Source organism: Nymphaea colorata, chromosome 1, assembly GCF_008831285.2.
Source record: "Nymphaea colorata isolate Beijing-Zhang1983 chromosome 1, ASM883128v2, whole genome shotgun sequence".
Lineage (NCBI taxonomy): Eukaryota > Viridiplantae > Streptophyta > Magnoliopsida > Nymphaeales > Nymphaeaceae > Nymphaea > Nymphaea colorata.
Window position 1 is genome coordinate 12054968 of NC_045138.2, and position 19535 is coordinate 12074502.

The following is a 19535-nucleotide window of genomic DNA, read 5'->3' on the forward strand; positions in this document are numbered from 1 at the left end:
AAAATGAGTCCGAAACCATCCAAAATGAAGCTGGTTCTGCTTTTAACAAAATATCAGTTTACCCTTTAAAATTTTACTATTAGAAAAATAAATTTTTTTAGTGGACCCCACCTGCCTTGCCGCACGTCTAGCCAAATCTGGCTAGGACGCATGGCTAGGGTGTTCTAGCCCTAGGTGCAGTGACCTGCCGTGACAGCTCCCTGGTGCAGGTGCGCTAGCCCTGAGCATAGGGTGTTAGCATGGCTTACAGCCAATCGCTTTTAGTCAAAGCTAAATTAAAAAAAAAAAACTTGAAATTTGCATGAAAACTTTGTCGAATTAAAAATAATAAAAAAAAAACAAATTTTGATTTTTTACTTCAAAACTCTTTATAAATACCTTTCAAATCTTCTCTTTTAAGTATGGGCTAATATCCTTGGAGAACTTCTAAAGCTTTTTCATTTAAGATTTTGGAAGTTCTTCATTTAGCTCTCTTTCCAATTTTTTTTCTTTTTATTTTCTTCTTCTTCTTCTTCTTCTTCTTCTTTTCCAATCTTGATAGCATGAAGAGACATCATCAACACTTTGGAGGTTCACTTGGAGAGGCTTCAGAATCATGTGGAGAAAAAATTTTGTTTACCTCCAACCGGTCCACTTAGAGATATGTATTCAATATCCCACTTGTTTTTCCCTTGTCCATACCCCCATGGTCATATAAGATAGTTTTAAAATTTTCTTTTCAGAGTCAAGAGCTACTCTTGAATGCACTGCGAGTATGAGAAATGTGAAATAAAATTTTATTTTTCTTTGTAATCTCGAAATATGTTTTATTCTTTTTTCTCATTAAATGTGTGCATTGTTTATGTGTAAAATGATGTTCACACATAGTTGATCAATTTTCCAATTAATATGTGAATGAACGGTAAAAACAAATGTTTGGGTTGATGTTTGTTTGTTATTATGTTAATTTTTGAGGTTGAAATTTGTTCAACCCGAGAAGCACTTATAAATATATACATGCGAAAATGTATCTTTATGACATTCTTATGTTTGGTATTAATTATTTCTCTTAATTACCCAATTAAGGATCCTAAATAGAGCTTTCTTATATTACTAACTTTTCATTCAATGTCTATTTTATTTTCTCTCATTCTAACGGTCGGAGAAATAAGTCTCCTTGTAATAGATGAAATAACTATTTGCTTTTTGCATGCTTATAAAAAATTATTTGAATTGTATTTTCAAAAGAATTTCAAAAATAATTCTTCAATGAGGCATTGGAGAGTTATCCTAAACTCTTGCATAAGTCCAAATTCTTTTATGGCATACATAGAAAAATCGAAGTCGAAAATACTCCAAGTTATCTTTTGATTTTCATTTTTTTTATACAATATATACCTATATTCTTCTCTTTCTAAAATATTCTTCTCTTTCTCTCTCTCTTTTTGATTTAAAATCTTCTTATATATATATCATTCTAAAATCTTTCTCTTTGTTTCTCTCTCTTCGATTTAAACTTTTCTTTTATAAAATTTTACATACATATATAGACACATACTCACACATATATATATCTTTTTAAACCTTTCTCTATCTCCCTCTTTCTCTTTCTAAAATCTCTTTCCCTTTTCTTTTTTATTTATTTTGGCTTAAAATAATCTTTTCTCAATGAAAATATTGAACTAACCATTCATAGCAACATAAGAAAATATTAATAACATAGGGAGAAGATATCAAGAATGACATGGATGTACATTTCCTAGTGCAAGATATCTATGCAACACAAAACCAAGTAACCTTGGGAGACATTCTTGCAAAAATAGTTGCCTTAAAATTTCCTTTGAAGTTTCAAAAGTAAATAAATATTAATGTTTAATATTTATTTACTTTTTAAAACTTCAAGAGGCATATAAACGTAGCTGGTCGAGGTAAAGGCCTGTATAAAGGCAGATCTCTAGTTCGATTCCTGTGGGCGTTATGTTCATGTATCTTAAGGTGGTAGGATGCAACATCCAAGTTGAAGGGTGTATCATTGCTATCGCTGACATCAACATAGCTCAGGAACCCAGAGACAGAGAATGGGGGAACCTTCGGGCTTCGTTTCGGGCGGTGGGATGAACCCATCGCTCACCCGAAATAAATATTAAACATGATGAATATAGAATGTAATCCAGAACTCCTTGAACCATACTTTCCAAAGCACACTCACCCAATAATCAAGAGTGTTAATTGCATGCCAAGTAACAGTAGTGGTGATCAACATAATCAAGTGATAGATGTGTTCTACTATGAAAACTTCTCTCAACAACCTCTTGGAAAGCAGATAGAACAGCAGTAAGAGATAATTCAAAGAGATTAAAACTGATAAGCAACAGCTTGATAATTGCATTATACAACTACCGCCTACTCAAGATGAATTAATCCAAACAACTCCAAAGCAATTACTGAGGATTACAAGAGATCGATCAATTTTAGAAGTCAATATAATGTCATTGGCTGCCTATCCTTATGCAAAACTTAATTTAGACGTATGATTCTTTAAATAGTAGGATCAAAATGGTTAAACGATACTTCTATTTTGGATCTAAATCTGAGTTCAAAGAACAATTCTATGATCCACGATCCTGTGTCACTTTCTAGATATGGTTCCATTTGAAATCTATACCAATTCTTATTTGGTCTATGATAAACCTTCTATTTTGAACTCACATTTCTAAGCGCAGCTATTAGATCCATGATCCAGTACGGCTTTCTAGATCTGGAGGTCTTCAAAGTCTGAATTCATTTCTATCTAATCCATGACCCATCCTCTACCTCAGATCAAGATCTCGGTTTCAAATTGAACTATACAATCAAACAAGGATCCATGTCTATTTTGGTACTTAAGATCTAGTTCTCATTTTTTAGACCCTAAACTTTCGTGTTTGATCAGGATTGAATCCAAAGTCCATAAGTCAACTCCTACACTGGACTCGGATAGTCATTTCAAGTACAATTCCTTCATTTATTTGTTATTCAGGATCCATATCTTCCTTGATGAATCTGGACCTCTCTATTCTAGGAAGAGCTAGGGAAGGAGGCACCACCTTTCCTTTTCTTCTTCTTTCTGTTTCCTTTTTTTCTTTTTCACACTCTCTTTCCTTCTCCCTTGTCTTCATCTCCGCCACAGCCTCTCTATAAAAACCTATAGAGAGGATGTTCCCTCCCATGCGGTCCCTTTGTTATAAGAAGTTGTTCTCTCCCTTTCTCAGGTTCTTTCATCTCTTTCTACCAGGGTTTTCTTTCTTCTCTTGCTCTATATGCTTCCTCTTCCTTCCATGACATCCTCTGCAGATCGACTTCTTCTCTAGCCATTTCCCTAGAAGCATCTTTCCCTCTCTTCTTCTTTCTCTCCAGCAGTCCCTCTGGTGAATCCTTCTTGGAGTTGTTCCAACCAATTTCACGGTGCACGAGGATTCTTCGGTCCCATTTCTTGAACTAACTGCAACACTTCAGCCAGCCCATGCAGCACATCGACAGCAGTTTGCGGGTGAATCCCTTCCACTTTGCTCTTTTCTTTTCTGTTTGAAATCTGCATTAGAGCAAGTTTTAATTTAGCTCTCGCAGAAGTTGAAACTGCTGATTTTTTAGTTACATCTTTCTTTGTTTTACATGTTTTGGGCTTGGGGATTCGGTAAAAAAAGGACTTTTTAGTATAAATTTAAAAATTAAGGTCTTTATGCCTTACTCAAGTGGCCTGGAATATATATATATAAGTTATCCCATTCTCTCAACTATATGGCATGATGAACTAGAATCGTCTGATATGCTTAATGGCTATTTGTTTGATGAATTGTAAAAAAATGAAAAAATGGGCACAAAATCACCCTTTGTTTCCTTCCCTTGCATAGAGAGAACTTCCTCTCTCCCCATGTTTCCATGTCCCCTCTCTCTCCCCTCCAACATGGAGCTTACCTGTTGCTTGCTTGTAATCCGCCAGTCGCTAGCCGCTCGCAGCCGTAAAGTGTGACTTTTCTCTCCCTCTAGAAACCCGTTTTATTTTGATAGCGGCTTGGATTTAATTTCGGACCCTGAGCCCAAGCTCACTCCAAAATAAACTTTTAGATCCATATCTAAATCCAAATCTTGACCCTAAATCTAAAACAGATCTTCAGATCCATGTCCACATTCAAATCTCGACTCTAGACCCAAAACATACTTCTAGATCCATTTCCAAATCTTGACCCTAGATCCAAAACTGACCTTTAGATTTGTGTCTAAATTCAAATCTCGACCCTAGATCCAAAACAGAAATCTAGATACATATCCAAATCCAAATTCAAGGTTTAGATCCAAAATTTACACCTCAATCCAAAATACAAAGCCAAATGTTATAATAAAATCAAGTCCAAATTATGAAAGTGGATCCAGAAAGCTGCTCTTTAGTTTCAAAACCAAAGTTTAGATCCAAATCAAAAATTGTAACTCAAAATCCAAAGTAGAGTTAAAAATAACCATTTCCAACCTTATTTAGCGCCATGTGCGTGCAAACCTTCACTTTGTTTTTCATCTCAATCTTCCACCGATTTTTTTTTTTTAGAAATATGTTTTAAGCAGAAAACACTTGTCCAGCCCTTGTTTCGCGTCAATTAGAACGGTTTTGCGACGTAGCGAACCTAATTTGGACCTAAAATGAGTCCGAAACCATCCAAAATGAAGCTGGTTCTGCTTTTAACAAAATATCAGTTTACCCTTTAAAATTTTACTATTAGAAAAATAAATTTTTTTAGTGGACCCCACCTGCCTTGCCGCACGTCTAGCCAAATCTGGCTAGGACGCATGGCTAGGGTGTTCTAGCCCTAGGTGCAGTGACCTGCCGTGACAGCTCCCTGGTGCAGGTGCGCTAGCCCTGAGCATAGGGTGTTAGCATGGCTTACAGCCAATCGCTTTTAGTCAAAGCTAAATTAAAAAAAAAAACTTGAAATTTGCATGAAAACTTTGTCGAATTAAAAATAATAAAAAAAAAAATAAATTTTGATTTTTTACTTCAAAACTCTTTATAAATACCTTTCAAATCTTCTCTTTTAAGTATGGGCTAATATCCTTGGAGAACTTCTAAAGCTTTTTCATTTAAGATTTTGGAAGTTCTTCATTTAGCTCTCTTTCCAATTTTTTTTCTTTTTATTTTCTTCTTCTTCTTCTTCTTCTTCTTCTTTTCCAATCTTGATAGCATGAAGAGACATCATCAACACTTTGGAGGTTCACTTGGAGAGGCTTCAGAATCATGTGGAGAAAAAATTTTGTTTACCTCCAATCGGTCCACTTAGAGATATGTATTCAATATCCCACTTGTTTTTCCCTTGTCCATACCCCCATGGTCATATAAGATAGTTTTAAAATTTTCTTTTCAGAGTCAAGAGCTACTCTTGAATGCACTGCGAGTATGAGAAATGTGAAATAAAATTTTATTTTTCTTTGTAATCTCGAAATATGTTTTATTCTTTTTTCTCATTAAATGTGTGCATTGTTTATGTGTAAAATGATGTTCACACATAGTTGATCAATTTTCCAATTAATATGTGAATGAACGGTAAAAACAAATGTTTGGGTTGATGTTTGTTTGTTATTATGTTAATTTTTGAGGTTGAAATTTGTTCAACCCGAGAAGCACTTATAAATATATACATGCGAAAATGTATCTTTATGACATTCTTATGTTTGGTATTAATTATTTCTCTTAATTACCCAATTAAGGATCCTAAATAGAGCTTTCTTATATTACTAACTTTTCATTCAATGTCTATTTTATTTTCTCTCATTCTAACGGTCGGAGAAATAAGTCTCCTTGTAATAGATGAAATAACTATTTGCTTTTTGCATGCTTATAAAAAATTATTTGAATTGTATTTTCAAAAGAATTTCAAAAATAATTCTTCAATGAGGCATTGGAGAGTTATCCTAAACTCTTGCATAAGTCCAAATTCTTTTATGGCATACATAGAAAAATCGAAGTCGAAAATACTCCAAGTTATCTTTTGATTTTCATTTTTTTTATACAATATATACCTATATTCTTCTCTTTCTAAAATATTCTTCTCTTTCTCTCTCTCTTTTTGATTTAAAATCTTCTTATATATATATCATTCTAAAATCTTTCTCTTTGTTTCTCTCTCTTCGATTTAAACTTTTCTTTTATAAAATTTTACATACATATATAGACACATACTCACACATATATATATTTTTTAAACCTTTCTCTATCTCCCTCTTTCTCTTTCTAAAATCTCTTTCCCTTTTCTTTTTTATTTATTTTGGCTTAAAATAATCTTTTCTCAATGAAAATATTGAACTAACCATTCATAGCAACATAAGAAAATATTAATAACATAGGGAGAAGATATCAAGAATGACATGGATGTACATTTCCTAGTGCAAGATATCTATGCAACACAAAACCAAGTAACCTTGGGAGACATTCTTGCAAAAATAGTTGCCTTAAAATTTCCTTTGAAGTTTCAAAAGTAAATAAATATTAATGTTTAATATTTATTTACTTTTTAAAACTTCAAGAGGCATATAAACGTAGCTGGTCGAGCTAAAGGCCTGTATAAAGGCAGATCTCTAGTTCGATTCCTGTGGGCGTTATGTTCATGTATCTTAAGGTGGTAGGATGCAACATCCAAGTTGAAGGGTGTATCATTGCTATCGCTGACATCAACATAGCTCAGGAACCCAGAGACAGAGAATGGGGGAACCTTCGGGCTTCGTTTCGGGCGGTGGGATGAACCCATCGCTCACCCGAAATAAATATTAAACATGATGAATATAGAATGTAATCCAGAACTCCTTGAACCATACTTTCCAAAGCACACTCACCCAATAATCAAGAGTGTTAATTGCATGCCAAGTAACAGTAGTGGTGATCAACATAATCAAGTGATAGATGTGTTCTACTATGAAAACTTCTCTCAACAACCTCTTGGAAAGCAGATAGAACAGCAGTAAGAGATAATTCAAAGAGATTAAAACTGATAAGCAACAGCTTGATAATTGCATTATACAACTACCGCCTACTCAAGATGAATTAATCCAAACAACTCCAAAGCAATTACTGAGGATTACAAGAGATCGATCAATTTTAGAAGTCAATATAATGTCATTGGCTGCCTATCCTTATGCAAAACTTAATTTAGACGTATGATTCTTTAAATAGTAGGATCAAAATGGTTAAACGATACTTCTATTTTGGATCTAAATCTGAGTTCAAAGAACAATTCTATGATCCACGATCCTGTGTCACTTTCTAGATATGGTTCCATTTGAAATCTATACCAATTCTTATTTGGTCTATGATAAACCTTCTATTTTGAACTCACATTTCTAAGCGCAGCTATTAGATCCATGATCCAGTACGGCTTTCTAGATCTGGAGGTCTTCAAAGTCTGAATTCATTTCTATCTAATCCATGACCCATCCTCTACCTCAGATCAAGATCTCGGTTTCAAATTGAACTATACAATCAAACAAGGATCCATGTCTATTTTGGTACTTAAGATCTAGTTCTCATTTTTTAGACCCTAAACTTTCGTGTTTGATCAGGATTGAATCCAAAGTCCATAAGTCAACTCCTACACTGGACTCGGATAGTCATTTCAAGTACAATTCCTTCATTTATTTGTTATTCAGGATCCATATCTTCCTTGATGAATCTGGACCTCTCTATTCTAGGAAGAGCTAGGGAAGGAGGCACCACCTTTCCTTTTCTTCTTCTTCTTTCTGTTTCCTTTTTTTCTTTTTCACACTCTCTTTCCTTCTCCCTTGTCTTCATCTCCGCCACAGCCTCTCTATAAAAACCTATAGAGAGGATGTTCCCTCCCATGCGGTCCCTTTGTTATAAGAAGTTGTTCTCTCCCTTTCTCAGGTTCTTTCATCTCTTTCTACCAGGGTTTTCTTTCTTCTCTTGCTCTATATGCTTCCTCTTCCTTCCATGACATCCTCTGCAGATCGACTTCTTCTCTAGCCATTTCCCTAGAAGCATCTTTCCCTCTCTTCTTCTTTCTCTCCAGCAGTCCCTCTGGTGAATCCTTCTTGGAGTTGTTCCAACCAATTTCACGGTGCACGAGGATTCTTCGGTCCCATTTCTTGAACTAACTGCAACACTTCAGCCAGCCCATGCAGCACATCGACAGCAGTTTGCGGGTGAATCCCTTCCACTTTGCTCTTTTCTTTTCTGTTTGAAATCTGCATTAGAGCAAGTTTTAATTTAGCTCTCGCAGAAGTTGAAACTGCTGATTTTTTAGTTACATCTTTCTTTGTTTTACATGTTTTGGGCTTGGGGATTCGGTAAAAAAAGGACTTTTTAGTATAAATTTAAAAATTAAGGTCTTTATGCCTTACTCAAGTGGCCTGGAATATATATATATAAGTTATCCCATTCTCTCAACTATATGGCATGATGAACTAGAATCGTCTGATATGCTTAATGGCTATTTGTTTGATGAATTGTAAAAAAATGAAAAAATGGGCACAAAATCACCCTTTGTTTCCTTCCCTTGCATAGAGAGAACTTCCTCTCTCCCCATGTTTCCATGTCCCCTCTCTCTCCCCTCCAACATGGAGCTTACCTGTTGCTTGCTTGTAATCCGCCAGTCGCTAGCCGCTCGCAGCCGTAAAGTGTGACTTTTCTCTCCCTCTAGAAACCCGTTTTATTTTGATAGCGGCTTGGATTTAATTTCGGACCCTGAGCCCAAGCTCACTCCAAAATAAACTTTTAGATCCATATCTAAATCCAAATCTTGACCCTAAATCTAAAACAGATCTTCAGATCCATGTCCACATTCAAATCTCGACTCTAGACCCAAAACATACTTCTAGATCCATTTCCAAATCTTGACCCTAGATCCAAAACTGACCTTTAGATTTGTGTCTAAATTCAAATCTCGACCCTAGATCCAAAACAGAAATCTAGATACATATCCAAATCCAAATTCAAGGTTTAGATCCAAAATTTACACCTCAATCCAAAATACAAAGCCAAATGTTATAATAAAATCAAGTCCAAATTATGAAAGTGGATCCAGAAAGCTGCTCTTTAGTTTCAAAACCAAAGTTTAGATCCAAATCAAAAATTGTAACTCAAAATCCAAAGTAGAGTTAAAAATAACCATTTCCAACCTTATTTAGCGCCATGTGCGTGCAAACCTTCACTTTGTTTTTCATCTCAATCTTCCACCGATTTTTTTTTTTTAGAAATATGTTTTAAGCAGAAAACACTTGTCCAGCCCTTGTTTCGCGTCAATTAGAACGGTTTTGCGACGTAGCGAACCTAATTTGGACCTAAAATGAGTCCGAAACCATCCAAAATGAAGCTGGTTCTGCTTTTAACAAAATATCAGTTTACCCTTTAAAATTTTACTATTAGAAAAATAAATTTTTTTAGTGGACCCCACCTGCCTTGCCGCACGTCTAGCCAAATCTGGCTAGGACGCATGGCTAGGGTGTTCTAGCCCTAGGTGCAGTGACCTGCCGTGACAGCTCCCTGGTGCAGGTGCGCTAGCCCTGAGCATAGGGTGTTAGCATGGCTTACAGCCAATCGCTTTTAGTCAAAGCTAAATTAAAAAAAAAAAACTTGAAATTTGCATGAAAACTTTGTCGAATTAAAAATAATAAAAAAAAAATAAATTTTGATTTTTTACTTCAAAACTCTTTATAAATACCTTTCAAATCTTCTCTTTTAAGTATGGGCTAATATCCTTGGAGAACTTCTAAAGCTTTTTCATTTAAGATTTTGGAAGTTCTTCATTTAGCTCTCTTTCCAATTTTTTTTCTTTTTATTTTCTTCTTCTTCTTCTTCTTCTTTTCCAATCTTGATAGCATGAAGAGACATCATCAACACTTTGGAGGTTCACTTGGAGAGGCTTCAGAATCATGTGGAGAAAAAAATTTGTTTACCTCCAACCGGTCCACTTAGAGATATGTATTCAATATCCCACTTGTTTTTCCCTTGTCCATACCCCCATGGTCATATAAGATAGTTTTAAAATTTTCTTTTCAGAGTCAAGAGCTACTCTTGAATGCACTGCGAGTATGAGAAATGTGAAATAAAATTTTATTTTTCTTTGTAATCTCGAAATATGTTTTATTCTTTTTTCTCATTAAATGTGTGCATTGTTTATGTGTAAAATGATGTTCACACATAGTTGATCAATTTTCCAATTAATATGTAAATGAACGGTAAAAACAAATGTTTGGGTTGATGTTTGTTTGTTATTATGTTAATTTTTGAGGTTGGAATTTGTTCAACCCGAGAAGCACTTATAAATATATACATGCGAAAATGTATCTTTATGACATTCTTATGTTTGGTATTAATTATTTCTCTTAATTACCCAATTAAGGATCCTAAATAGAGCTTTCTTATATTACTAACTTTTCATTCAATGTCTATTTTATTTTCTCTCATTCTAACGGTTGGAGAAATAAGTCTCCTTGTAATAGATGAAATAACTATTTGCTTTTTGCATGCTTATAAAAAATTATTTGAATTGTATTTTCAAAAGAATTTCAAAAATAATTCTTCAATGAGGCATTGGAGAGTTATCCTAAGCTCTTGCATAAGTCCAAATTCTTTTATGGCATACATAGAAAAATCGAAGTCGAAAATACTCCAAGTTATCTTTTGATTTTCATTTTTTTTATACAATATATACCTATATATATACATGTATATCTTTCTCTCCTTTTGTAAAATCTCTTTCTTTTTTATTTAAAATCTTATTTTCTAAATTTTTGTACACGTATATATATATATATATATATATATATATATATATATATATATATATATATATATATATATATATATATATATATATATATATATATATATATATAATATATATATATATATATATATATATATATATATATATATATATATATATATATATATATATATATATATATATATATATATAAGATTTTAAATCAAAAAGAGAGAGAGAAAGAGAAGAATATTTTAGAAAGAGAGAGAGGGGAATATATATGTGTATATTATATTCTTCTCTTTCTCTCTCTCTTTTTGATTTAAAATCTTCTTTTATATATATATATATCATTCTAAAATCTTTCTCTTTGTTTCTCTCTCTTCGATTTAAACTTTTCTTTTATAAAATTTTACATACATATATAGACACATACTCACACATATATATATCTTTTTAAACCTTTCTCTATCTCCCTCTTTCTCTTTCCAAAATCTCTTTCCCTTTTCTTTTTTATTTATTTTGGCTTAAAATAATCTTTTCTAAATGATCATATATGTAAGTGGATATATATACATATACATATATCCTTTTTTTCTAAAACCACTTCTTCTCTTTCTTTCCGTTTTTTTTTTTCACTCATCTAAATATCTTTTTTTTAACACCTAAAAATTTTTATTTTCATTTATTGACTTCATTAAAACCAAAACTCAAGTAATGACGCAATGTTGGAGTCATGCTTGATGGTCGACAACCCTATTTTACTTTCAAAAAACTTTTTCTTTTTTCATAAAAGTATTTATGACAAAATGTTAGATGAGATACAAACAAGTGTAAGAAATGTAGTTGTATGTAATAGTATAAATGCATTTAGATGAATATTATGATAGAAATGAACAATTTATTTTCCATTATATAGAATCAATGCACTCATGTATTCACAATTACTTGTGGAATCTACGAATGATCACAAACATCTTTTTAAGAAAACTTAACTAAGATGAGGTATAGTTGAGCAATATTTCAAACCTACTTAAGGTTCTAAGGGAACATTAATTGATTTCAAAAGAATTTTTTCAAAATATTATTGTTAGCTTTCAAACATTTTCAAACACTACTTGTAAAGGTTTCCAGATTCCAAAATTTATTAAATAAAAAATATTTATCTTCTCAAGTGATACTTCAACATTTTCTCATTCAAAGGTCTTTGAGATATCAATCTTCAAAATTATTTTAAAGTACCACACCACATTTAGGGTGAAGACTGTTTAAGTAAAAATGAAATACATCAAGAATAATCATAATTCTTGGATTAACTATTCCTGATAAGTGTTTGGGGAATAGCCAATCCTCGTACCAATAGCGAGTTCCTTTTTCTCTCTTTTCAAAACAAAACCTTATTTTTTAATAAAAACTAAAAAATAAATTTTGAAGGAAAAATAAAAGGTGACTATGATGGGACCTATCATCGTTTGACTATATTTACCATTACTACATTTCTATTAAATTGAGCATCATCTATATTGCTGATGTTAAAGCGGGTCCCTTTCTTTAGCTTTGACCGCATCAACATTATATCATATTGCTTGGTGTAAGTATTTGTTTTCTTGCATTGACTAATTAAGGAGGATCAATCATGTTTACCTAGATGTAGTATTGAATACAACCTTCTTTAATTTAAGGCTTGATTGAAAACAATGTTTGTTTTTCTACCTTATTTTAATCACAATATTAAGAAACATTGCATTAAAGACGACTATTTTACATGTTTGCTTATATTTTTTTATACCTATTTATCTCGATCATCATGTTGATGGACTTAGTTTTAGGTAGTAGTACAAGACTAAGCATTACACACCTTAAGAGGAAATGCTTTCTCATTAGTACCATGAGTGGTAATTTGTGGCATATTGATAGGTGACAGAGAAGAAATAGAAAAACTTTACCCTTACTTGCTTAAGGAAGAATCTATGCTAGTAATAAGCCATTTGGCTAAAGTATATAAGCATACCTTGATATTTGATTATCGTGATGTAATATTATCTCAATTAGACAAGCAAAAAAAAAAAAAAACAATAAGAACAACAAGCCATTTCCTACAACTAAGGATAAAGATCATCTAGATTTGAACTCACAACCAGTAAGGAGGAAAAGCCTGAATTGCCACTACCAAAGGAGAAGAAGGCAATGAACAAGATCAAGAAAAGAAAGGAGATCATAGAAGATAGCAGCTCACCTAACCCTATCTCAAAGTGAAAGTTTGGGAGAAAAGTCGAAAAAGAAAAGAAAGCCCACCAAGAAGGGGGAAAAGACAAGAAAATGTACCCCCAACAGCAACTCTAACAACAAAAAAGTATCTTTTAAACCCGCCAATCCTAAAACCCCCTATTACTAGGTAAATCATTGGTACTTTACATCACCGTAAATGAGTTAGCATGCAACAATTTCTTGGCATAGAACGAGGAGGACTGTTGCATCGAGTATGCAATATATTACGTCAGCAAAACTTTTATCTTGCATGAAAAGAAGTATTCTTCCTTAGGAAAGCTTGCATAACACTTGTTTGGATGTGTCAGAAGCTGACATATTATTTGCTACCTTGTGGGGTTAAGATACTCTCTAAACTAAATACGCTAAAGTATATCTCGGAGCAACCATTCCTTAAAGGATGCATCACCAAATGACAATTATTTTTGATGCAATATTATCTTAAATATGTGACATAAAAATCAATCAAAGGACAATTGATAGCAGACTATCTAGCATATTTTCCTCAATGTGAAGAAATCAGAGCAAACGATGCATTTCTTGTTGAACACGTATTAATTTTGAAAGTGGCACCGGTGCATAAGATGATCTTTGATGGATCTATAAATATGATGTGGAGCAGGTATAGACATTTTGCTTATCACTCCGAAAGGTGAAATGATTTCATACTCTTTGAAACTTGACTTTTCATATACATATAAAATAGCTGAATGTGATGCCCTTATACAAGGACTTCATTCTTTGTTGAGTTTCCAAGGAAAAAAGGTTCATGCATTTGGCTACTTAGCTTACCATCAACCAAGTGAATGGAGAATGGCAAGCCAAAGATTGAAAGTTCGTGTCATATCAAGAGATCACTATTTTCTTAATCCATCAATTTGAAGAAGTTAAGCTGCCTCATTGCAGGTGGCCTCGCAAGCCAATACAGTGATTCATTCTTTTGAAATTGAAAAGTTAGAGCATCCTGCTTTTGAAGTGATGCAATAGGTTCATCATATCCAAGAAGGAAAGATGCTTTGGAATCACAATATCAAAAGTCATATCGTGATTATAGAATTCTTGACTGCATGCCTAAGAGAGAGTAAAAAGCAATTCAATGCATGTTAGTAAGGTACTTTATTCTTTTTGAAGTGCTAATACTGAATACTCTTGATGTCTTGATGAGGATGAGACAAAGGAAGTCATCAAAGAGGCACATCCAAGAAATTGTGGGGGTCATGTTGGTTATCAAACCCTTATAAGGCAAATACTTTGTACATGATACTATTGGTTTGCTATACAAAAAAATTGTTGCCAATTCATCAAAAGATGTAGGGAATGTCATTTGCATGGCCCAAAAATCCATGCACCAACTTTGCACTTGCATTAAATAACATAACTTTGGGCCTTTTCAATGTGGTCATTTAACATAGTCGGACCAATATCTCTTACAGCTTCTAATGGCCATAAGTCTTGCTGCAACATACTATTTTACCATATATGTAAAAGTCACACTTAGGATAGTAGAAAGGTGACATATAGTTTCATTTACAAAAATATTTTGTATGGATGCTGAGTCACACATGACATAGTATCTTATAACAATACTCATTTCAAAAAAAAAAAAAAAACCAGCTATGCAGCAAATATCATATCAAGCATCATTTGCTAGCTCCTTATTATCATCAAGGTAATGGATAAGCAGAAGCCACAAATATGATCCTGATCCGCATCTTGGAGCAAACAATAGAGACTAAACGAGACTGGCATGAAAAGATACACAATGCCTTGTGGGCATATGGCACTACTATGAGGATTCCAACAAATACCACCCCAATAGAACTAGTTTACAAAACAAAAGTGGTTTTACCATTACATAGATTAAAACCTGCTTTGAAGTTTGCTTTTCTTATAGAACTTCTTCTAAATGAGTACTAAAAGAAGAGATTGATGCAACTCGATTTGCTAAATTAAAAGTGGTTGAGCATGCTAAAGTTTACGTCAAAGGGTGACCAGACAATTTGCCAAGTCAGTTATAAGGAGACATTTCGAAGTGAATAACTTAATCCTATAATCCATGGTGTATCTCTCAGAGGACGACCGCGTGACAATTAGGTACCGAATTGGGTTAAGGAAGCATTGCCCAATTATTTATACAGATTGATTGATGTTGACAGGATGGAACTCATTGATCATGTTAACACTTTTTACCTTAAAAAATTTTATGGTTAGTTCTCTTGCATTCACCTTTCAATCATATTTATGTTCTTTACATTTTATCCTTTATTGCTTTGGATCTTTCTCAATTGTAAAAATAATTACACTAAGACATTTTTTTTCAGTACTATCATGCAAAAATTCAAGAGCAACTCATGTAAGTAATGGGTAAAACCTGTAACGCAAGCCAAAGCAACCCACTCAGGTAACAGGTTAAACATGAACTCAATATTAGCAAACCCAGGTAGGTAATGGGTTAAACTTGCAACAAGCTCAAATAACTCATTCAGGTAAGGAGTTAAACTTGAAATGTCATTTCAAATATGCTTTAGTTTTCAAAATTTAGGATGCTTATCTTTGCCACTAAGCACGACATACACTGACTTAGTAACAAAGAAGAGCATTTGTTATCACCCCTAAATTTTATCAAGAGATTGTACTCAATTTATTTAAACATATTTGAGTGATTTCAATCATTTTGATAGTGATTTGGATCTAATTTTAGACTCAAGGACTAAGCTCACCCCAAACAAACTTCTAGATCCATATCCAAATTCAAAACTTGACCTTAGATCCAAAATAGACCTTTAGATCCATGTCCAAATTAAAATCTCAACCATAGATTCAAAACAAACTTCTAGATCCATATCCAAATCCAAATTTGACCCTAGACTTAAAACAGACATTTAGATCTGTGTCCCAATTCAAATCTCGACCCTAGATCCAAAATAGTCTATAGATCCATGTCTGAATCCACATGCAAGGTTGAAATCCAAAATCTAACTTTAGATCCTGATTTGGATCCAAGTCCAAGTCTTAGATCCAAAATACAAAGCCAAATTCCGTAATCAAACCAAGAAGCCAAATCGAGTCCAAATTAGGAAGGTGATCCTAAAAGCCGCTCTCGGGTCCGAATTAGGAAGGTGATCCTGAAAGCGGCTCTTAGGTCCAAATTAGATCCAAATCAAGAGTTTGAACTTAAAATCCAAAGTTGAGATCAAAATAACAATTTTCAACCCTATTTAGTGTCACGCGCGCGTGCAAACCTCCCTTTTGTTTTTCTCTTGGGTATGAGCTAACTAAAAACCTCCAATTCTCTTCTTCTCTTTTTCTTTTTCTTCTTTTTTTCTCCAACTTTGGGAGCAAACTTTTTTTTTTTTAACTTTCACTCTTCAAGAGTGCACAAGGAGACCGCTTGGGGAGACATTTTAACACCTTGGAAGCTCACTTGGAGGGGCTTCGGGGTCATATGGAGAAGAAGATTAGTTCCCCTCCAACTGGTCTACTTAGAAATATAAAGTCATTATCTCACTCTTTTTTTCCATTCTTTATCTCTTTATCGCTATACATGATAGCTCTAAAATCTCCTTTTCGGAGTCAAGAGCTACTCTTGAGTACACGGAGTGTAAGCAATGTGAAATAAAATTTTATTTTCCTTTCTAGAATCAAAATATATTTCTTTCTTCTCTTTGCTCATTGAATGTGTGCATTGTTTATGTTTGAAATGATGTTCATGCATAGTTGATTGATTTTCTAATTAATATGTGAATGAACGGTAAAAACAAGTATTTGAGTTGAAAGTTCTTTATTATTATGTTAATTTTTGAGGTTAAGTTTTGTCCAACCCGAGAAAACCCTTAAAAATATGTATATGTTAAAATGCATCTTCATGACATTCTTACATTTAGTATTGATTATTTCTTATAATTACCTGATTAGGGATCTGAATGAGAGCTTTCTTACCTTATTAACTTTTCATTCTATGTCTACTTGATTTTCTCTCATACCTAACAGTTAGAAAAATAAATTTCTTTATAGTAGATGAAATAACTATTATGTTTTTAGATGTTTATATAAATATATTTTGAATTTTTGTTTTAAAAAAAAAATCAAAAAATAAGAACCTTCTTCAATGAGACCTTGGATACTTAGCTTATGCTTTTGCATGAAACCAAGTTTCTCTCTAACCTACATAGAAAAATTGAAGTTGAAAATGCTTCAAATTATCTCTTGAATTTAATTTATATATATATATATATTCCCCTTTGTCTCTCTTTTTCGAAAATCTTCTTCTCTTTCTCTCTCTTTGATTTAAAATCTTCTTTTACAAATTTTCATATATATATATATATTAAAGTTTTTCACACACACACACACACACACATATATATATATATACGTCTCTTTTTTTTAAATTTTTCTTTACCTCCCTCTTTCTCTTTATTTATTTTGGCTTAAAATCATTTTTTATGAATATATGTATATATATATATATATATATATATATATATATATATATACATATATATATATACATATATATACGTCTCTTTTTTTTAAATTTTTCTTTACCTCCCTCTTTTTCTTTATTTATTTTGGCTTAAAATCATTTTTTATGAATATATGTAAGTGCATATGTGTTTATATATACATATACATATGTCATTTCTCTAAAATCACTTCCTCTCTCTCTCTCCCTCTCTTTCTTTTTCTTTCTTTTACTCATCCAAATATTTTTCTTTTAAGACCTAAAAATTTTCATTTTCATTTATTGACTTTAATAAGACCAAATCTCAACCTTTATGACAAAACGATAAAAAATATACAAACAAGTATAGGAGATCTAAATGTATGTGATCGTACGAATGCTTTTAAATGAATGTTATAATAAGAATGAAAAAAATACTTTTAATCATATAAAACCAATGCATTCACAATCATTTGTCGAATCCACTTATGGTCATAAGCACCTCTTTAAGAAAACTTAAGGTGGAACACTAATTAGATAGTAACTGAATTAGGATAATATCTCAAACCTACTTAATGCTTTAAGGAAACAATAATTGATTTCATTTTTTTTTTGAAAATATCAACATTAACTTTCAAAGATTTCAAACACTACTCGTAAAACTTTCACGATTTCAAAATTTCTTTAATGAAAAAGGCTTATCCTCTCAAATGATAATTCAAAATTTTCTCATCCAAAAGTCTTTGAGACATCAATACTCAAAAGCAATGTTTTAAAAGGCAAAAAGGTGAGGAGAGACATTGAGCCTCTCATGAGACATGGCGAGATGAGGCGTTAGTTGAAGCGTAAGCTTCAAGGCCAAATTTGTTAATTATATAATAACTATAAACATAACAAGAAATTTTAAAAAAAAAGTAAGAGCATATCAGGTAATCCAAGCGAAAGAATTGATGGCCAGTATGATCAAACCATATCTTGGAATGTGCATTTAAGGCCCAAATATATAACGCTAAACAAATTGCAATCATCATAACATCTAAAAAAGAGGCAACATTTCTGAAATCCTGCAATAACATCAGGAAATGCTCATTGAAGTTTCTCATCACTGAGTCAACAACTAATAACCGTTGAAAACTATATTGATCATACAAAATCAGTCAATGGGTTAGTTGGAGCCCATGCTGCTTCCTTTCTTTTTATTCATTTAATTGCAGGAATTTTGTTTTATTAACTATTTTGTTTCATTTTTTTGTTCTAGATTCTAACTTAGCTGAAAAAGAATCTAGATAGTATGAAAGAAAGGATAAATGACACTAGATGATCAGGATTTACCGCTCATATCATCATATTATGTGAAACTTTTCTGGTTTAAGCTAACCCTACTAGACCTGTAACTGATAAAATATAACGTCTTGACTGCAAATAAATGTAGATTATGATAATAACTCAAAAAGGTTAGTTAAGGTGCAAGAATTAGATTAGCGATTTTATGACTGGGAAGCCTAGGTTTTGTGCGGCGGCAAAATCGATGCAGCTTAAGTTAATTTTCTGTGAAGATCTTCAAAGGCTATTATAGTCCTACCTCAGGTCTATCATTAACATGATGTTTTAATAATGAAAACAATTTCCTTCATTTGGAAGGCTTTGACTTAGGGGTTGTTTAGATAAGCTTAGGAAGAGGGAACACTACAGGCTGCTGGCAGCGATAGACCTCTGTAGCAAGAAATTTTCACCTTTCTCTCAGGCTCCCTCTTCAATAACAAAATCTAGACATTATACCTTCACTTAAACCTATCAGTCATTATTTTCTTCTTTTCTTTAAGTTTTTTAAATTTTATAAACAAACAAAAAAAGACATGCGTGAGGCGTATGCTTCAGGCATGAGGTGCTTCTAAGGATGAGGTGTGCGCCTCACCCAATGAAGCGCACGCTTCAGGGTGGAGGTGCCTCACCCCTTAGCCTTTGAGGGCTTTTTCTTGTAAAAATGCTTCAACGCGTATGCTTCAAGGCATCAAGTGTGTTTCACATTGTTCAAAATTTTTTCCAACCACATTTAAGGTGAAGAAAATGTTTAAGTAAACAATAAGTATTGTTATTGGATT